The 22,436-nt window shown below is 42.1% G+C and overlaps 1 protein-coding gene and 1 long non-coding RNA gene across 2 annotated transcripts in view; one reads left to right on the forward strand and one right to left on the reverse strand.

Annotated features, from left to right (window-relative positions):
• Nucleotides 1-22,436, reverse strand: part of YAP1 (Yes1 associated transcriptional regulator) — a 451,661-nt gene that overhangs the window by 307,062 nt on the left and 122,163 nt on the right. The window lies entirely within an intron of this gene.
• LOC134399203 (uncharacterized) lies at nucleotides 23-3,521 on the forward strand. Its single transcript, XR_010025486.1, has 2 exons — nucleotides 23-170; nucleotides 550-3,521. It is a non-coding gene; the product is annotated as an uncharacterized LOC134399203 (long non-coding RNA).

Genomic DNA, 22,436 nt, shown 5'->3' on the forward strand with positions numbered 1-22,436 from the left:
ATGTTTATTTGCTGATTGATTGATTACTGCTGCTGCTGTCTATAACTCGAGTATCGTGAGCACACTTCCGTGGGCTTAAGCGAGATAATCGGTTTCCCACAACGGACTCGCCTTCGCTTTTTCGTTTGTTTTAAGGTCGGTTTCGCCCGCCCTCCAGCCCGCGCACAAAGGTTAGTCCTAAAATCCACAATATCTTTATTAGGACTAATCAAAATGCCACAACATAAGAAACGAGGATTCTCCAGAACTGTTAATCATGTTGGATATTATCTGCATTGGTCACAGTCTTAAAACAGAATGTAGGTACCAGGCTGACGATGTAATCCAATGCCCATTTACCTGAGAGTAAGCCCCATTGAATTGAATGGGACTTACTTCTGAGTAGTTATGTATAGGCTCTTTTAAAATATAAAATCCAACAGTTACTTGGATCTATCCTCTGTATTGAGAGAAGGAAAACACGCTCTTACATCTAATTCTTAGTGCTGCCAGATTTTTCTTTTCATGTTGAAATACTTTATAGTGTTTGTCTTATTTTTCTCTTTGCAGCCCAGCCAGAGAATCCGGCTATCTGGTCCAAAGCTCAGCCCTGCATATTCATTTCTGATCATTTGTGTGTTCGCTTCCTGTGGAAGGGCTGAAATTTAGTGATGAAGATGTTGTGCATGCAAAAAGTCTCAGGAATTTCCATGCAAGTCTCAGGAAAGCCCATCTAAAACCCTGCTAGTCAGGTTAGACAATATTGAACTAGATGAATTAACTGTTTTAACTTATAAGACAGTTTCATACATTCCTCCGTTTAAAGTGTTGCTTTTTATATTTCTCATTGTAATAAAGTCTTTTAGCATATGCAGAGTGCTTTCCACTGGCAATAGTAATGATTACCCATAGACATAGCTTTATATAAGTTGAATCCAGGGTTTACCTTCCATACCTTCTGCTCATGGAAGGTACCTCTGTCTGATTTTCAGGTATATCCCTCTCCTCCCTACACCACAGCTCACCCCATTCACCAGGGTCCCCTAACCTTCTGTGTAACATTTTCAGAGGCCTGGAGAAGCTGCTGTGGGGAGGAGAGGGCAAGGAAATCTGCTTTCACCAGCTCAGCTACACACACCTAAATCTGGATTCAACCCTTTTGGTCTTATGACTCACTGAACTGTCCTATTGATAAATTAACTTTATTGCACAAGGCCTTTTACAAAAAAATCTCATTGCCCATTAAATGAATATATAATATACTTAAGCTGCACCAATACATCAGTTCATTAAAATCATTAAAATATTTTCCTTTAAAACTTGCACAGAGTTTCCTAGCTGCTGCAGTAAACCTAATAAGTAAGGTAACACCAGTCTATGGATAATCATGTCACAATATTTGGTGGCATTTTAACCTGAGTACTGTGAAAGAATACCTAATAAGTTTTGTCCTTAATAATGTTTTTTTTTAAAAAAAACAATTTAAACTTTTAAAAATCAAACTGGATGAATAGACTTTGCTTGCATATAGGTATGCGTGCTTCTCAGCAGTAAGTCCCACTATGGGTCATGGGGTTTACTCCATGGTATGCTCACATAGGATTGCAGCTAAGGCTGCAATGCTATACATATATATGTGGGAATAAATCTCATTGAAGGCTGTGGGAATTACTGAATAAACATGCATAGAATGGTGCTGTCAGGCTCTGAAATGATGGGTCAGGACCCCTGAGTGGCATGTGTGTGCAGGAATTTGAATGGATGAATCTGGGGGTGAACTGCTGCTCTTTGGAGATAAGCAGCAGTGATGGGTGGGATTAGCCTTCATTTGACCTTTGGAAATCTGTCAAATTTCTAATTTTGGAAGGTTGTATTTGTCTTACGACTTTTTGACTTATGACCTTAGATCTTTTGGGCCATAATTCAAAAAGATCTGGAAATGGAATGGAGTGAGAAATACTAGGGGAGAGCGCTACAATCGTTGCAGCCTGTAACAGGAAGGGACACCAAATGCTGGCAGGATGCAGCTTTCTGTAGGGGATGGCCTCACATCCAGAATATGTCCTGGTGACTAAAAGGAAGCTGACAGAACGGTTTCCTGCTTATAGGATAATGGTCATTCTGGAACCAGGTTTAGGAGTCCCCTGAATGGCAGAGGACATTACACAGTTCCTGAAATGCAGCCTTGAAACAAGGATATTACACAGTGGCCCTGGGCGTTCAGAAGACACCTTAAACAACGGCTTGAAGACGCCTTAAAAAGCCTTATTCACTGTGGTTAAAGCCATCTTCTGAACAGTGTGGGCTGCGAACTCCTTTGTAGTATCATACCCTGGCTAAAAGAAACAGGCTGAATTTAAACTGCCTGAATTTATTTATTTATTCATTATTATTTATTTCTTGCATTTTTATACTGCCCAATAGCTGAAGCTCCCTGGGCAATTAGTGCAGATCAAAAACTTGTGGCTGGTAACGATGAGTTATTGTAATAACATTCCTTGTAATCATATAGCGTTTTCCCTCAGTGCTCAAAGCATTCCATTCTCAATGATCCCAACAGCCCTGAAAGGCAAGAGTAGTGACTCTTTTTTGATCTGGGCGGCCAAATTCTAATTTGGGAAGGGTCTCATGACCTACATTCTAGCAGTGGTTGGAGCAAAGGTCACAGGCTTTAAGGTGTACAAACCGGCATACAGTATAAGGTATACCAGTATTATTATCTATATGTTATAAATGAAGGTGGGGTTGACAGTGAAATGGTGACTCATATAAGGCTGTCCAGTGAGTTTATAGAAAGGAATGTGAAGTTTCTTTTCAGTTCAAATCAAAGCAAAATGTTATGGGAAAAGAAACAGAAGTGCTCTAGGTGAATGTAAAGTGTTTTTCACTTTTACTAATAATAATGGGGTGGGGGGAGAAATCAATTAAACCGGAAATCTTACTTTCAGTTCATTGCAAATTAATCCTGTGCCAGTCTGGTTTATTGGAAAAGCCTGAATAAAAGAACTGACAAAGAACTTCTTTGAATTGCACCTTCTTGTTTAAAGGTGCAATTCATGTATTTGGCAAGGACATTAGGGACTTTTTGTCTAGGGGAAACCCAGCAGAAGTATGTTTCCATATCTCATGACCTTTTTACAAAAGGGGGAATTCCATTTACTGAATTACTTCCTCTGTGTCATGATGACAGTCTGGCAGACTGCCAGATTTTGGCAAACCGCTGCAGATAACTTGCTAGCTCAGTGTAACATGAATATTGAACATGAAGTATCAAACTAGCGTTCTGTGACTGCAAGTTCTTAATAAAGTTTTGGTCTCTTGCCATAGTCTTCTCCTGCTTAGTTTCACAATTGTATTTTTCCCTTCAATATCTGACTGCCTGTGGTTTTTCATATGTGACAATATTAAATTCTTGTGTGCTAGTTCTGTCACGTATGAAAGTTAGAGAAAAGAAATCAAATGAGCCCTTTAGCCAATGTAGATTTTAAATTGTGTTATAGACAGATTTAAATTTTAATTAAATATAGCACTATTACTCTTTATTTCCTTGTGTTGATCCTTAAAGCTTTGCATATGCAATCTAACTGAAACTTGAAGTTGCAGTGTGGTTATGTTTCCAAATAACAATGCTATAAAGCGGTTATTAACATTCATGCATTTCAACTGTGTGGATATGCTTTTCATATCACAGATGCATCAGAAGATGTTTGCAATGCTAAGCCATGCATTGGACTCAAGACAGCTTTTGGGAGCAACGATAGTCTATGATTATTATGAAGAATGAGCTTAGAAGGCTAGATCAGAATAATTAGAGTGCCCTCTTAGGATTTCTACCAAATCAGTCAATTGCTGAATTAGAGTAGGATGTTGTGTTTATTTTTAAAGTTGGGAATTTTTTATTTTGCCCAAAGGCCAGCTTTCCACCCAAGAAACCCCCTCCCCCACCTGAAGAGGGATATTTCTTCTCCCCCCACCCAGCTGATCCATAAATGTCAGTCAAACAGTGGAGGGTCTAATCATCATCCCAACTATGATACACTGGACAAGGAGGTTTCCCCCCACCCTGCTCAGTGGGCCACCATGGAGATGAACATTGTTTTGTGGGATGTGGCTTGGCCTGGCTGAGGAGCCTCATAGGCTAGAGTTTCATCTATCCTGTTTTTTAGTCCTTCAATTGTAAGAAGAGATCCCTGTTTTGAGGTATGAACACATATGGTAATTGGGAAGGTATTGTACAAGACACTTGGAGCTGCATCAGAATATAGGGTTGATGGAATATTTGGTTTTAAAAATACTTGTACCTGGGTGAGTCCAGGATGTAGACTTCATGGAGTCAAGTACAGATAAGAGAGTGGATCCTGACACTTCAGCAGGAGTAGAGTTAATGGCAAAGGCTTTCTGTGGTTGACGCTGGCAAATATAATAATATCTTACCCGGCTCTCCCTCTGGATCGAGGCAGGGTACAGCACAAATACAAACACCATAAAATACATATAATTGATTAAAAACATATAAAACTAATACATTATTATTATTAGGGTATGGTGGAGTGAATCTTTGCTCACATACTTGTCAGTACAAAGTGAAGAATTTGTGATGGAATGGGGTGTGTGAGAACTATGCCCACCATTACCAACGCCCAAGGCCCTGTTCAGGCATTCAACTGAAAGTGTAAGGGCTTAGCCTGGGAAGGGGGTTGGGGCTGCATATGCTGGCCCCACCTCTACATGCTGGTGTGCACCAGCACCTGTTGCCTCTTCCCCAACTTTGCCATGTTGAATGGCCAGATCTGAAGGAGTGTTCCACTTGCCTTTGCTTGATTGTTAGTAAAGTATGCTCCGGAGCCCTTCTTTATCAGTTAGGGATTGAGGGGACTGGGGTTGGCATGCATGTGATGTGGTGAGCCCATGAGACTAGCTATTTCTATTGTTGTTGTATTTTGGTAGGCCCAGTTTCTGAAGGTTTTCGGTCTTACCAAAATACAACAACAATAATAGAACTAGCTAGTCTCAAGGGCTCCCTACATCCCAGCCCCCAACTGATAAAGAAGGATTCCTGAGCGTACTTTAGAGTGTTCTACAAGCAATCAAGCAAAGGCAAGTGGAACACTCTATTATTATTACTATTACTATTACTACCACATTTTCAAGGCAACCCTGCCCATCTCTAGACTTGTATCAATTTGTAAGAGTGAGAAAGCACCTTTATTCATTGATACATATAATGTGGGTTTTCCCCAATCTCATGTGACAAAATAAATCCCAGAAGATTTTTATAACTCTGTGGTATGCTTGGGGTTTTTGTGTCTTTTTCATTGACATATTTCATTTGTAAAATACCTAAATTTTGTTTGTGTGATGTAGGAAGGAAGCAAACTAAAAGGAAGTGTAAATTATGAAGCTTAACTTCCAGTAAAATGATTAGAGGAAAATTTTACACTCAACATTTCTTCCTGACGTTTGTTTATGTAATGGTAAAGCCTATACTTGTGTCACTGTCTAGTTCCTAGGCGTGATCCATCCAGAGCAATGATTGCTATCTTCCATTTAACTTCCCCAGCCTTTGCTCTCTTCTCGCCCTTCTGATTCCATGTCTCTAAAACTATTCTCTCAGACCTGTTTACATTTTGTGGGACTGCTTGGTAATTAGCATTGTTGGAGATTAGCATTACCTGTGTAACCAGCCACACACCTGTTGTTCTTTGTTGTCTCAGCAATGGGACTCTGTGCCTGTGCAGAATAAACGTAAGAGAATTCTAGAGCTTTATATTGGGAATAGACACTTTCCTCCCTTTCTGAAAGGGGAGACAGTGTTTAGTACCCATGGCATGTCTAGTACCCGTGGTGGGGTGAACATTTTGCCACTGAGAGCGGCAACTCAAGGCTAGCTGGGGAATGTTGGGGTAGGAGTTTTTTCTCTAAACGTGCATGAGAATACACCCCCAGTTGTTTAGAGAATGTTCTTGTATTAGAAAAGTTATTTTTGTCTTTAAACATAGCTTTAGTTGAGTACTTTTTTTCCTTATGTTTTCCCATTTCTCTCCCCTTACTTTTATTACACACTTTGTTTTTGCTTTTGTACGTACCCCTTCCCCTGTTCTTCTTTGTCACACAGCCTGCACTTCCTTCTCTGCTATACCCTCTAGTTTTGGGGAGGTTCCTGGTGATGGTTAGAAGACAGCTGGAAGGGGCTTGCCCCACCCTATTTGGCAGCAGTGAGCAACATGAACCCTTCAGATGTTTTGACCTACAGCTCCCATCATCCCACACTATTAGCTATGCTGGCTAGAGTTGAGGGCCACCCCTGTTATAGGGCAAACATACTAGACAGTACCTTCCTTTTCAAGAGAGGTGAGTGGCAAATCTGTCTAAAGCTCTAGGATTTTTCCAAATTTGCTCTGCACATACTGTAGTATGACCACAATTTCAGTTACAGGTAAGCAACCTGTAACTGAAATTGGGGGGTATTAGGGAGGAATACCCTAATGGGGGGGGAAAAGATGCCACAAGTCTCTGATAGTCTCTCATCAAAAGAAAACTTATCCTGCCAAGCTCTGTTCCTCAATAAGAAGTCCACAAGCCCCATCAGGTTTTCCCGGTCTTTGCCTCTTCTTTTCCTTCTTACCTTTTTGTAGCTCTTGCCTTCTTACCTTTTCTACCACCAGTAGTACCCTAGCCCTGGCTTTCCTTAAAATATTCCATATGTGTAGTATCATGGCAATTGGGGGTAGAACTCAAACAACCAGCTTGAGTACCAAGTGCCTGGAACAAGTGGTGGACCTATTGGGTTGGCTTGTCACATTATATAATTGTGTGATACATTGAAAAGACTACACTAAAGGATTGGTAGGAAAGTGTTATCCATCACACCCTGTCTTCTGTTTATCTTTTTGCCCTTTCCCTGTTATATTTAGATTGCAAATTTATCCATCACTTAGCAAAACAAGAGATGGACATTTAGACACAAAAGGATGATTCAGATGTAGTACCAAATGTGATTGCCTCAAACTGGGATCCAGGGGAGCAAATTGCCACACATGAGGAGGTAGGATGGAGTGTGCAAGCTCAAGGCTCCCTCAGCATCCCAAGGGCCAAAGTATACGTACAGCTGCAAGGACAGATATGGCAGTCTGATACAGATTCCAGAAGCTTGAGCAGACTTTAAGCATCTCTGCTTTCCTTTTTAAAAACAAAAACTCACAGGACAGGTTTTTGGCCAATGCTGTTGCAGAGGACTGTTTTAAAAGATGCTGGTAACTTTTCTTTCTAAAAATAGAAAAAGCCTGGCTATGAATTCTAGCAATGAATTACTATACAGCTTTGCTTCCAGGGTATAACTTGTGCTACAGCTCACCAGAGTTGAGCCCCAGAACAATTTTCAATTGTTTAGGTTTGGAACATGAGAAGCAATAATAAAGAAGTGACTCTTTTAAAAACCAAAGCATAAACAAACTGCAGTGCATGCATGTTTATATAAATACAATCCATTAGGAGAACATATTCCACAGAACACATTCTACAGCACAGTTTGCTTTCGATTTGATTTAATCCAAATCCATGAGGCCTAAAACAGGTGTAGTAGTTGGGGCAACGTCTGTGGGTTGAACTGTTGTACAAACTGTCAAGAACTTTCTGATAGTAAATGAAGTCATGTTTTTTGGCACACACAATAAAAGCACATGACAAACAAGAAATCAGTACAAACTTACATAAAGACCCCATGGCCATGCAGTAAACTCTCCCACTGGAAAAAGATGCCATAATGATTAGTCACAAATAACCGAATAATTAGTCATAGCCACATAGCCTCACAGGTATTTACTGTCCACCCAAAATATAATTAGGCAAAAATTTAGGAATTTTTAAATTAACTTAAAATGCAGATGAAACCCTCCTACACAAATGAAAGGCGCAAATTTCACATCGTTTTTAACAAAGACAACTGCTTCTTACCCTGCAGGGGAAAACTTCTAGAGACAAATAGTAACTAAATAAGAATAAAGAAACTGAAAATGACACTAGCGTGATGAGTCCCTTAAGACCCACATCCACTCATTATGAGTTTAGAAAATGATTTACAAATTTAGCTCCATATATTTTTATTTTCAGTTTTTGACTAGCTATAGATTTTGTACACCAAAGGGTCACTCAAGACCAGCCTTTCCAAACCTTGTGCCCTCCAGATGTTTTGGACTATAACTCCCATCAGTCCCAAGAACCATGGCCAGTAGTCAGGGATTATGGGAGTTGTAGTCTAAAACATCTGTAAGGCACCATGTTTGAGAAAGCTGAATTAAACCAAGGATCAGGTTTCTTGGCAGTTATGAGTTTTAGCGACTTACAGCAATTTGCTTGTCATGACTGATCCTATCCTCCTGAATTTTCTGTATATCATCAAGATTTCAGAGGGGGAATAGGCTTTGTGCAGAGTAGGAGAGAACCTTCTCCCAAGTTCTCTGGCGCATACAAAGAACTGGTTGTATATAACCAGTTAGAAACGCTTGGGAGTGACGAAAAAATCTTTCATTGCTTTTGGGTGCCTTCCAAACATGGTGCAAAGTGAGTGAGTTGGGTTGGGTTCACTGGTTGGGTTCACACAACACAGAGACCCACACTCACTAGTTGAGTGTGGGTTGTTTTGAACTGTGGATTTGTGTATTGACAGAACCCAGGAAATTTTCTGCAAGATGGCTTGGTAACCAGGCAGTGTGGTATATTCTTCTTGAACAAGCCACCTTGAGAACCCATGGTTTGTTGTTGGGTTGCTCAGAGTGGTTAAGCCACACTGCATGGTTAACCCACTCTGCAGAAAATATCCTGGGTTTAAATAACATGCTAATTCATGGTTCAACAAACAATGCACAATTCAAAACAACCCACACTCAACCACTGTGTGTGAGTTAGCGTGTTGTGAACCCTTTTTGTCATGCCTTGAAGACAATCACAAGTAGAAAAGAGGGATTTCCTTCCTTGCTGCTACACAAGGCTTTTATTGAGCAATCGCACTGCCTCACCCATGGAATTTTACACAAGGTCCAAACAACACTGTCTTCAGTTTATAGCCCTACCATGTTTTCCAACCACTTCCTCCATCTTTTTTCTTATGGAGAAAAATCAGTTAAGGAAGAAAAGACGGAATAGCTGCCCTATGCCTTCTAATTGATAGCACTGGGAGCCATCTACCTGGAAGCAATCTAAGTATCTGAAAATCCTGGTGTAAGCTGAAAGAATTTCTCCGATTTCCCCCTGAGTCCTCTGTAATTCACTCACATTTCATTAAGCTTTCTGGATACCCAGAAGTAGCTAGAAAAAATACTTGGTGCTTCTGAGTGCACAAAGGGACAGTCCGACTCTCTTTTCTGATTGTGCCAGAGAAGTCAGGGAAAGGAGATTTTGGGTGACCACAAATGATGACTGGCTTTGGGGAGGGACTGTAGCTCAGTGGTGGAGCTGAAGATCTCAAGGTCAATCCCCAGCATCTCGAGGGAGGACTAGGAATACACTTGCTTAAGACCCTGCAAAGCTGCTGTCAGTCGTTGTCAACAGCACTGGGCTAGATAGACCAAATGATCTCTAACTCAGTATAAGGCAGCTTTCTATGCTCCTCTGTGTTCCTATCAAGGCCTGCCAAAATGTGTTACTCCATGCCAACACTTAAAAGCAAACATTGCTGCTTTAGGACAGAACCAAATATCTTTCCTCCTGTTGCAAAAGCCATAATTCTTTCTTACTACCAGACAATCAGTGGTGGAGCCCAAGGGAGGGGCATGGCTATTTTGGGAATGCCGGGTCTCAGATTTGCCTCCCAGTTGGGCCAGATTCACCCTCCAGCCTTGAGGTTCCAACCTACTGCATCCAAACTTGGTATGTTAAATGGCATCGCGTTACCCTTCATGGTGACAAATTAAGGGGAAACAGCAAGGCGGGTGCTAAAGTTTATGCTGGACTTTCTGATGAGCAAACTCTGGCTTGAGGGATTTTTTTTTGGCAAAGTACAAATGACTTGGTGTGCAGTCCCCTTCCCTCTTCAAGATCATCAGTCAAAGTTGGAAAGTGTATTTGTGATATTCCTGGCTCTTCGTTAGTCTCCCATCAGTTTCTTTACACATGAAACTAGACAACAACCCAGGGACCCCTGCGTGCCTCCACTTTGGCCAACTGTCCACACTGAAACCCCAAGCTTCAGCCCTTTTACCATGTTTCAAGAGGCACACGATACTTTAGCTTATTTGTTTGAAACTTACGTATGTGTAGTAACAGGGAAATTTATATTCTATTTGGTAGCATTACTAAATCAAGCTGACCCTTTAAATTGTATAAATAACAAAATAAAATTTAATTATACACGACAATTGTTTATAGATGTTCTTATTTAATTATCTTATACTTAATCCTAACCAGCCTGCCTATCCCTTTTAAATCAAAACCCCAAACCATTCTCACTAGATGTACATTGTATCCATCCTAGAGTTCTCAAAGAAAAATATGAAATTGTGGACCTCCTCACAAAAATATGCAACATGTCCCTAAGCTTAGCCTCTGTACCAGAGGACTGGAAGATGGCCAATGTAACACAATTTTTCAAAAAAAGATCCAGGGGGGTTCGAGGAAATTTCAGGCCGATTAGCTTAACATCGGTTCCAGGTAAATTGGTTGAAAGCATTAAAGATAAAATTAGTAAGCACATAGAAGGGCCTGTCCTGCTGAAGGATCATCATGGCTTCTGCAAAGGCAAATTCTGTCTCACTAATCTACTATAATTCTTTGAGAGTGTCAACAAACATGTAGACAGGTGATCCGGTCAACATTGTTTACTTGGACTTCAGAAATGCTTTTGATGAAGTCCCTCACCAAAGAATCCTGAACAAACTTAGCAGTCATGGAATAAAAGGAGAGGTCCTCTTATGGATCAATAATTGGTTAGAAAACAGAAAGCAGAGAGTGGGAATAAATGGTAGGTTCTCCTGATGGAAGGAAGTAAATAGTGGGGTCCCACAGGGATCGGTATTGGGACCAATTCTTTTCAACCTGTTCATAAATGATCTGGAATTAGGAGTGAGCAGTGAAGTGTCCAAGTTTGCCGATGACACCAAATTATTTAAGGCTAAAACACAAAGGGATTGTGAAGCGCTTCAAAGGGATGTCTCCAAGCTGAGAGACTAAGCATCCAGATGGCAGATGCGGTTCAATGTAAGCAAGTGTAAGGTGATGCACATTGGGGCAAAAAACACCCCAACTACAAGTATAACCTAATGGGATCTGAGCTGGCAGTGACCAAACAAGAAAAAGATCTTGGAATTGTGGTGAACAGCTTGATGAAAATGTCCACCCAGTGTGCAGCTGCTGTAAAGAAGGCAAACTCCATGTTAGGCATTATAAGAAAAGGAATTGAGAATAAAACTGCTAGTATCATACTGCCTTTATACAAATCTATGGTGTGACCCCACTTAGAATACTGTGTACAATTCTGGTCATCACACCTAAAAAAGGATATTGTAGAGCTGAAAAAAGGCAACTAAAATGATTAAGGGGCTGGAGCATCTCCCCTATAGAGAAGGTTACATCAATTGAGATTGTTTAGCTTGGAAAAAGGGAGGCTAAGGGGAGACATGATAGAGGTGTACAAAATTATGCATGGTATGGAGAATGTGGATAGGGAGACATTTTTCTCCCTCTCCCAAAATACTAGAAGCCGTGGTCATCCCATGAAGCTGATGGGTGGGAGATCCAGGACAAATATGAGGAAATACTTCTTCATACAGTGCATAGTTAAATTGTGGGACTCACTACCACAAGATGTAGTGATGGCCACCAATTTGGACGGCTTTAAATGGGGGGTTGGATAAATTTCTGGAGGAGAAGGCTTTCAATGACTACTGGCCCTGATGGTTGTGTGCTATCTCCAGTATTTGAGGCAGTAAGCCTGTGTGCACAAGTTGCTGGGGAACATGATTGGGAAGGTGCTGTTGCATCATGTCCTGCTTTGTTGGTCCCTTGCCGACAGCTGGTTGGCCACTGTGTCAACAGAGTTCTGGACTGCATGGATCCTTGCTCTGATCCAGCAGGGCACTTCTTATGTTCATACATTCGTTGAATCCCAGAATGCTACCTGACCATTAAACTGTCACCACTGTCCTTTTAAACTCTTTAAAATTCTCACTAGTGTGCCCCTCTCACCAACATTATATTAGCTCTGTGTTGCCTGAATAACATTTTACAACTTGAACACAAACATTTACAAGACTGCAGATGCTGCAGATTTTACAGTATTGCTAGCATATTAATGAACAAAAATATTGTGATAGAACTTCATAAAAACGTAAGAGCCATGCAGGGTCAGAACAAGGGTCTATCTAGTCCAGCACTTTATTCACACAGTGGCCAACCAGCTGTTGACCAGGGTCCCACAAGCAGGACATGGAGCAACAGCACCCTTCTACCCATGTTCCCTAACAACTGGTGTCTACAGGCTTTCTGCCTCAGGTACTGGAGGTAACATATAGCCATCAGAGGTAGGAGCCATTGATAGCCTTCTCCTCCATGAATTTATCCAACCCCCTTTTAAAGCCATCCAAATTGGTGGCCATCACTACATTTTGTCATAGTGAATTCCATACTTCAATTATGCACTGTGTAAATTGATACTAAACTGCAGCCTACTCCATTCCCATTGTTTCCTTTCTTAGGTTTTAAGAGCAGTAGCAAGAGTCCCTTCAGATTAAGTGCATTTCTAAGTAGGTATTGTTCAACACCAAAGTTTTCCACAATGGGTTCATAATGGATATTTATATATTCCATTCCAGAAAAATTATACAATACAGGAAATGTATGACAAACATAGATTAATACACTTTCCAGACTTCAGTTATTCTGCAGCTTTTAGTATTACTCACATGGTGAAGTCATCATGGCCTTCCATTGTGCTAACAGAGTCAATACACAATTATATCCTGTCTGTTTCAACCAACGCCCACCCAGATTCACCCATACTACCCAAAAAATAGTGTATCATAAAATGACTGTAAGAGCCTTACAGGATGTCCAATATGCTCCCAACAAGGGCTTCAATGGAGCAAATAGCTGAATATGTGCTTGAGCTGAGTGGATCTCCTGTTTGCCTTGAAATGAATGGGGAAGGATCGCCATAAGCCCGCTGGACACATGTGGCATACTATCCATCAAGGTTTTGGTTGAACGGCACAAGCACATTACTCAGGCCATAGACAACCTAAAAGTTTCAGAGGAACTTAGAGGGGCAGTTTGCAGTTCCCCCTTTTTGGGGTTTCATTTTTGTTTTTAATAATTCTAAAACAGAATGCTTTTTAAGAAAGAGTCACCATTTAATTGATGTATGGTTACTTAATATCAACCCATATGGCAGGATGTCTCAAAGCTTTTTGGCTGAACCTTCTTTAGCAGTTCAAGCTTTATGCATGTAATTCCACAGAAAAAGTGTGGTAATATTTCTTTATCATTATACTAATCACTTACACACACACCAACCCTACAATATCTCCTTGATAGACCAGCCATGGAATCAATCAGGGTAAGTGGTGGTGGAAACCAATGAGGTCTAGTGATTAGAGTTTTGGACTGGGATTCAAGAGATCCAGGTTCTAATCCCCACTTGAACCAGTCTCTCAGCTTAATCTACTTCATAAGGTTGTTGTGAGGATAAATGGAGAGGAGGAGGGCCATGTAAGCCGCCTTGGGTTCTTTGGAGGAGAAATATAGTGGGATATAAATGTACTAAATAAAAAAAGCACAACTACAAACCAGTTCACGCTTGTAAATGCTTATTTTTGTTTGTCCTGCATCTTGGTGTTTATTTCTTTCATTTATATCCTGCCTTTCTACCCAAAAACGACACTGACAGTCCTCCTCTCCATTTTATCCTTGCAACAACTCTGTGAGATAGGTTAGACTGAGAGCATCATCATATGGGAGGGGGGGGTCATGTTTCCTTGCCATTGCTTCCCCCCCCCCTGTGCTTCTGTCCCACGGGGGAAGAAAGAGGAAGAAAACAATGCCACCACGTGGCCCATTCAGTGGGTGCTTTTATCCTGCTGCTTCTCCTGCACCCAGCAGGAAATGGCGGCACATTTTGCTTTTTTAAAAAATCAGATTTACCGGGGTCTTATTTCTTGTGGAAAGAAGACCAGAAGGAGCGGGAGATGCACTGGAGGTGGACAGCAGCATCAAAAGGACCCACAAAAAAAACATGAGTGGGTAGTAAAGAGCGTGTGATAAAACACTCATCTGATGACACTTTGAGTGGTTCAGTGACTGCTGGCTGTTTGCCGTAATAAACTTGATTGATGGTCCAGTCACCCTGTGAGCTTTATGGCCAAGTGGGAACTAGAACCTGGGTTTCCCTAGTCCTGCTCCAACGCTCTAATCTCTACACCCCACTGGCTTCCACTTCCATGCAACCCAATTTATTTCATGGCTGACCCATAAGGAGGATATTATAGGGCTGCTCTCTCTCGCTCTGTGTGTGTGTGTGTGCGCGCGCATATATCAATGTGAATTCACCAAACATGGTGACAGCCATATCCACGATCAAGATGGCTGGGAAAAGTTCAGGTTATAGGGTTAAAAATGTATTTGGAAGCTGTGCACTGTTCAACGCCATGCAAAAGGATTCAGCATTAACTAAAAAAAGGTTGGTTGGTTTTTTTAAAAAAGAGGCAAACTACTAAAGGACTAAACCCTTGAAGCAATACAGAAACATTTCATAAAATATAATACTTTTGTTTGCATGCCATTGTGCTATCATCATTGCAAAGGGACATGTGGAAGTACCATACACAGGATAAAGTGCAGTAGGGCCGTGTCTTAAAACTGCTTGTGTGGCAAAGGTTCCTAGTTACAATGTTTAGTGGTGAGTTGACACAAGAAAAAGATACGAGCAAAGACAAATGACGTTAAAGAAAATGTCAGTGTGAAAAGACCAAGGACACCGTGTTCCTTACTTGCTTGGGCTCCTGGGAACTTTAAGTTTCTCTTTAACCCAAGTTGCACAATAATGGTACAGTTCACGACAGAGGTAATCAGGCTGTGTGAGGGGCCAAGAGGAAGCCAGTTAGATTTTTTATCTGTGTCATTATTATGAGAAACTTCAGACCAGTGGTCTTCAACTCATCCACCCCGTAGGATTCCCCCTGTCAATCCAACTTGCAATGTGGCCTTCACTCTTAATTGCCAGAGGAACAAAGAGGAGAGAATCAAGGCCAGACCAATACGTTACGTGATGTGCTCTCATTAGACCCTGTGTACAAACTTGCACACATTCCAACAAGACCTACACCTGCTTATAAGGAATCTTTAGACATTGGCAATAGAGCGTCTGTGGCTAAGTAAGGTGATTCTTACTCAAAGAAATCCACACCATTGAACAGGATCATGCCACAATGGCACATTTACTGAGGTTTAAACAGATTCAAATGCACAAGGTAGTTTTGGGGGAATTAGCTGAGCAAGTGGAGGCTTAGAAGTAGTTTCAAGACTGAGAAGGAGACTTTCTGAGACTTAGGGCATACACACACAGCAGGGGAAAGAATAGAGGGAATCTCTAAAAGCAATACACCTTTCCCTGGGCTGGAGCCCTTTCCTGTAGACATGAACTGGTGAGCAATGCAACGCCTGGTCTCAGGTGAAGAAGAAAGGAGGAGCAGGAGCCTTTCCTCTGGGAGGAGAGACTCAGCAATTTTGGCAGCAGTGTGGTACCTTACCCGGGGTGGGGGATAAAGCACCTAGTGGTTTCAGCAGCATGGCCCCATGCCTCTGGGATGAGGGAGTGATTCTCACAGCCTGAGGGTTTATACTGCTCACAAGCACGAAGTGATGCTACTCTATGGGAAAAGACATAACAGAAGAGGGTATTTGGGGATGGTGGCTGTACTTGCTGAAAACATTATTTTAACAAAAGATGACTTTACATAATAATGATTGCTTTAAGGACAAGTGTCCAAACTAGAGTTTAACAAAAGGAACACATTAGCATGTGCATGACCAGGTATATGACCAGTTATCACTCCTGCTATTAGGCATTCATATTCTGCTCAATTTTACCCCCACCTTTGCCTTTGGGGAACGCATTTGAAGAAGTCTATCAGAAAATGAATTACTTGACCTAGCCTTGTGTGATTGCTCTCAGTTCCATTCCTGTGCCTTTGTCCCATCTCTGCTGGAGGTGGGGGATGAAGACCTTTGACTTCTTTTTTTGGCTGCCTCAAAATGGAGTCACTACTGCTCACTCATAAGAGAACTAATTGTAACAAATGCATGGTGTTGCCTGAGGTGGAGCAGCAAATAGCAAACACACAATCTCAGTCAAGGTGTGTAGCACCCTAGAACATGCACAGAATCAGGTTTAAAGGACCAGTGGGTAGAGTAAGTATAATATACACTATGATGGCCTGTCTCTTCTTCCCAAAGATATGTGTCTCCCATACCCAAAGAACTGAGGTGTGATCAGAGATAAACATTTGCTATAAGGTACAGCAACTTTTTCCAATCTGGTACAATCCAGAGGTTTAGACTACAATTCCCAGCATTCCTTACGATTGGCTGTACTGGCTCAGGCTGATGGGAGTTGAGGTCCAAATTATCTGAAGGGCACTAGGCTGGGGAAGGCTGAGGTACAGTATATCATAAGAATACAAGCAGAGTCATACTGGATTAAGGTTCACCTAATCCAGCATTCTGTTCACGCACTGGCCCTAGATTAGGTGCTAGCAACTGGCGCCCTAGGCGAGCCATACATCCAGCTTCCCTACCTCCAAGCCCCTATTTTCCATTTAATGAAGAGGCAACCCCCTCCACCACGTTTTCGGAAGCAGACAATATAATCATTTCTAATAAAACACACCCAAAATGTGTTTTTTCCTAAGTACATTTTAATTTTTGTATATACAGTCGTGTGAAAAAGAAAGTACACCCTCTTGGAATTGTATGATTTTACATATCAGGACATAATAACAATCATCTGTTCCTTAGCAGGTCTAAAAATTAGGTAAACACAACCTCAGATGAACAACAACACATGACATATTACACCCTGTCATGATTTATTTAACAGAAATAAAGCCAAAATTGTTTATGCACAGCTCTCTTAAGGTCCCGGCACAGCATTTCAATTGGGTTGAGGTCTGGACTTTGACTGGGCCATTGCAACACCTTGATTCTTTTCTTTTTCAGCCATTCTGTTGTAGATTTGCTGGTGTGCTTGGGATCATTGTCCTGTTGCATGACCCAAGTATTGGTCTCCCAACAGATATCAAGGTAATTGAAGTCTCCCATCACTACTACATCACACTTCCTTGAAACACTGGCAATTTGTTTCTCAAAAGTTTCGTCCTCGTCTTCTCTTTGATTGGGTGGTCGGTAGTAGACTCCGATTATCATGTTCTTTTTATTCCTTGCCCCATTTATTTTAATCCAGATGCTCTTGATGGGGCTCCCAGTCTGATCCACCTGTATTTCTGTGCAGGGATAGGTATTTTTAACATATAGTGCAACTCCACCTCCCTTTCTATTTCTTCTGTTCTTTTTGAACAAGTTATATCCTTCAATTGCTATATTCCAATCATGGGAGTCATCCCACCAAGTTTCAGTTATACCTATCAAGTCATTTTTGCCTTCATGTAATAAGAGTTCAAGTTCATTCTGTTTGTTTCCCATGCTCTGGGCATTAGTATATAGACATCGAAGACCATGTGTTTTATAGTCTGGCTTTGTTCCTACCTTGTTGCAGACACTATTTTGGGGCACTATTGGAGCTGTTCTCTGTACTGTGGTGCCTTGGCCTTCATCCATTGTTGCCTCGAGGTTTACATCATGCTGTGGCTGAAGAACTTGATCAGGAGGGCCTTAAACTGAATCTTACGGGGGCAGGAGACGTAAACTTTCATTTCTTTCATTTATATCCTGCCTTTCTACCCAAAAATGACACTGAAGGTCCTCCTCCTCTCCATTTTATCCTTGCAACAACTCTGTGAGATAGGTTAGACTGAGAGCATCATCATATGGGAGGGGGGGATCACGTTTCCTTGCCATTGCCCCCCCCCCCCCGCTTCTGTCCCACAGGGGAAGGAAGAGGAAGAAAACAATGCCACCACGTGGCTCATTCAGTGGGTGCTTTTATCCTGCTGCTTCTCCTGCACCCAGCAGGAAATGGCGGCACATTTTGCTTTTTAAAAAAATCAGATTTACCGGGGTCTTATTTCTTGTGGAAAGAAGACCAGAAGGAGCGGGAGATGCACTGGAGGTGGACAGCAGCATCAAAAGGACCCACAAAAAAACATGAGTGGGTAGTAAAGAGCGTGTGATAAAACACTCATCTGATGACACTTTGAGTGGTTCAGTGACTGCTGGCTGTTTGCCGTAATAAACTTGATTGATGGTCCAGTCACCCTGTGAGCTTTATGGCCAAGTGGGAACTAGAACCTGGGTTTCCCTAGTCCTACTCCAACGCTCTAATCTCTACACCCCACTGGCTTCCACTTCCATGCAACCCAATTTATTTCATGGCTGACCCATAAGGAGGATATTATAGGGCTCTGTGTGTGTGCGTGCGCGCACATATATCAATGTGAATTCACCAAACATGGTGACAGCCATATCCACGATCAAGATGGCTGGGAAAAGTTCAGGTTATAGGGTTAAAAATGTATTTGGAAGCTGTGCACTGTTCAACGCCATGCAAAAGGATTCAGCATTAACTAAAAAAAGGTTGGTTTGTTTTTTTAAAAAAGAGGCAAACTACTAAAGGACTAAACCCTTGAAGCAATACAGAAACATTTCATAAAATATAATACTTTTGTTTGCATGCCATTGTGCTATCATCATTGCAAAGGGACATGTGGAAGTACCATACACAGGATAAAGTGCAGCAGGGCCGTGTCTTAAAACTGCTTGTGTGGCAAAGGTTCCTAGTTACAAAGTTTAGTGGTGAGTTGACACAAGAAAAAGATACGAGCAAAGACAAATGACGTTAAAGAAAATGTCAGTGTGAAAAGACCAAGGACACCGTGTTCCTTACTTGCTTGGGCTCATGGGAACTTTAAGTTTCTCTTTAACCCAAGTTGCACAATAATGGTACAGTTCACGACAGAGGTAATCAGGCTGTGTGAGGGGCCAAGAGGAAGCCAGTTAGAATTTTTATCTGTGTCATCACTATGAGAAACTTTAGACCAGTGGTCTTCAACTCATCCACCCCGTAGGATTCCCCCTGTCAATCCAACCTGCAATGTGACCTTCACTCTTAATTGCCAGAGGAACAAAGAGGAGAGAATCAAGGCCAGACCAACATGTTACGTGATGTGCTCTCATTAGACCCTGTGTACAAACTTGCACACATTCCAATGAGACCTACACCTGCTTATAAGGAATCTTTAGACATTGGCAATAGAGCGCCTGTGGCTAAGTAAGGCGATTCTTACTCAAAGAAATCCACACCATTGAACAGGATAACGCCACAATGGCACATTTACTGAGGTTTAAACAGATTCAAATGCACAAGGTAGCTTTGGGGGAATTAGCTGAGCAAGTGGAGGCTTAGAAGTAGTTTCAAGACTGAGAAGGAGACTTTCTGAGACTTAGCGCATACACACAGAGCAGGGGAAAGAGTAGAAGGAATCTCTAAAAGCAATATACCTTTCCCTGGGCCGGAGCCCTTTCCTGTAGACATGAACTGGTGAGCGATGCAACGCCTCGTCTCAGGTGAAGAAGAAAGGAGGAGCAGGAGCGTTTCCTCTGGGAGGAGAGATTCAGCAATTTTGGCAGCAGTGTGGTACCTTACCTGGGGTGGGGTGGGGAGTATCAACTCCATTTTGGCTTTATTTCTGTTAAATAAATCATGACACGGTGTAATATGTCATGTGTTGTTGTTCATCTGAGGTTGCATTTACCTAATTTTTAGACCTGCTAAGGAACAGATGATTGTTATTATGTCCTGATATGTACAATCATACAATTCCAAGAGGGTGTACTTTCTTTTTCACACGACTGTATCTGTTTTAACTGTACATGTTTTAATTTGTAAAGCCACCTTGAGTCCCAGTACTGGGGAAAAGTTGGAATATTATTATCATTAATAATAATAATTTATCAGCCCAGGGGGACTGATAAAAATAAAAAAGGAAACAAGTGCAGGCGTCAGCTCTGTGAAGGAACAGAAGTACCATCCACAACAGCGAAGGGAAGTCCTGGAAAAAGGATCGTCACTACATCCTCGGGGTGACATGGCTAACACAGCACTGCCAGCCCTAAAGCTCAGCCCTCTGAGGGCAAACGAAGCGGCTGTTGCTGGGGTGTGTGTGTGTTTGGCTCTCACTCCCTGCCTCCACCTGAGAGCAGCATCAGAGCAGGAGAATATCCCCTGTTGCCTGAGGGAGGACCAGGTTACCAAAGATGGGTGGGAGGATCTTGACTTACCCCCACCACCCTCAGTCAGTATTTGTATTTTTTGTCCCTCAAATTTGGCGCCCCACTTAACTTTTTGTCCTACGTGACCCACCTGGTTTGCTTACATGGACACGCCACCCCTCTAACCAGCTGCCTGTGGTTACCCCACAAGTATGACATGAGTGCAATAGCACCTTCCTGGTTGTGTCTTCCAGGTACTGGTATGCATATGCAAAATGCCTTTGCTTACCAGTTATTACTAGATGGTAATACAGATATTTCTGGAGGTAATATATAGCCATCGTGACTCGTAGCCATCAATAGTCTTCTCCTCCTTGGATTTAGCCAATCCCCTTTTGAAGCCATCCAAATGGGTATCCATCACGACTTCTTGCAGTAGTGAATTCCATAGTTTAACTATGCGCTGTGTGAAGTATATTGTTTTTATGCACCTTTTGCCCCTCCCCTTTTTGTTGTGTTTATCCATGAGTAATTATTTGTACAGCCTCTCTATGTTGGGTGTGGATCTATGTTGGGTGGTGGGAGAGTGGCTGCCACCCTTCCTAGCAGCTGACACCTGATGCAGCAGCTTCACTTAAACTAATGGTAGGGCCGGTCCTGACAGAGAATGATGACCGAATGGTAGAAAGGGGATTGGGAGGAGGCTAAAAGCAGGAAGAAAGAAGGACGACCCGAGGCAATGGGGGAATAGTATTAAAGAGAAAAGAGGCTGGACTCACCAAGGTTTAGCTCTAGCTTCTATTTCAATGCCAGGGCTGAACCCTGGAATTTATGAACTAAGAGTACATGGCCGATTTCTCCCAAGGAGATGCAAAGTGCATTTCCCTAACCGTTTCTTAACTACACAAGATTCCTCATCGTGCATCAAATATTGGGCAAGGACGTCCAAATCAGATGCTGGAGTTTCCAGACAATCTTGTATCCCAGCTTCCCTTTTTCTATGAGTTACATTTAAGAGAAAACAGTGAGGGGACGAACAAGAACCAGGAAACTGCGTAGAGAAGAGGAAGAATGATAGTGAAAGGATGAGAAGATAGGCAGGACAGGAGGGAAATTGTCAGGATAGACGGAATGAAGGAGGAGCTGAATGGCTAGAAAGTACATTGGTAGGGTGGCCGTATGGAAAGGAGGACAATCTGGAGCTGGAGCAGTTGATAAAATGAGTCATACCAACCCAGCTCTTGAACTCTTGCTCCTGCAAGGATTCTTATCTCTGTGCCGGGCTTTGTAAGGGCAAGAATCTCTTTAACCAACCTCCAGATTTGGCCCTGCTGTTTGTGAAAGGGGCTGGACATTTCACTGCCCAATTAACCCAGTTTGTTTCCCTCCCACTGGTCAAATAGGACCACTCTTGATTAGGATCTGAGACTTCAGTCCTCTCTTCTGTATAGGAAGGTGACCTTTGAGAGGTTGTTCTCAAAGACGCTGTTGTTTTAGCACCATCGTGTGGTGTGAATGAAAAAAACAAAAGGTGAAAGGAAATGGCTGTCTCTTTCTGGTGGATTCTGTTTGCCTCATGAATCATAATGCGGGTGAGGTTTCGACAGTTCCAGAAGAGAACGACTGTTCCTCAGAAGGTAAGAATTCAAGAGGGTATCGTGTTGCAAAGTGAAGAAAGAAATCATTGTGCAGATATTCCGTTTACTTTTCTTCCAGAACAGATTTTCTGTGGTTAGAAAAAAGATGGAAGAAGTGGAGAGAAAGTTCAGGAGGATTATGAGTAGGGCAGTGACACCCGCCCCACTCCATAAAATTCCATGAGGGCACAATCCTTTTGAGTACTCCAAAATTCCCTGAACTCAGAGGCTTCCGATCATCCAGTACAAAGCGGGAGGAGCAGTGGATACAACCTTCACCTCCCCGTCCTCCTGCCCTGCATTTGTGTAAACAGAACAGAATTGGGCCTGATTCAAAGTGCTGGTATTAACATTCAAAGCCCTAAACGGTTTGGGGCCAGGTTATTTGAAAGAACGCCTCCTCCCATATGTACCTGCCCGGACCTTAAGATCATCCACAGGGGCCCTTCT

The sequence above is a fragment of the Elgaria multicarinata genome, chromosome 5 (genome assembly GCF_023053635.1).
Source record: "Elgaria multicarinata webbii isolate HBS135686 ecotype San Diego chromosome 5, rElgMul1.1.pri, whole genome shotgun sequence".
NCBI classification, from domain to species: domain Eukaryota; kingdom Metazoa; phylum Chordata; class Lepidosauria; order Squamata; family Anguidae; genus Elgaria; species Elgaria multicarinata.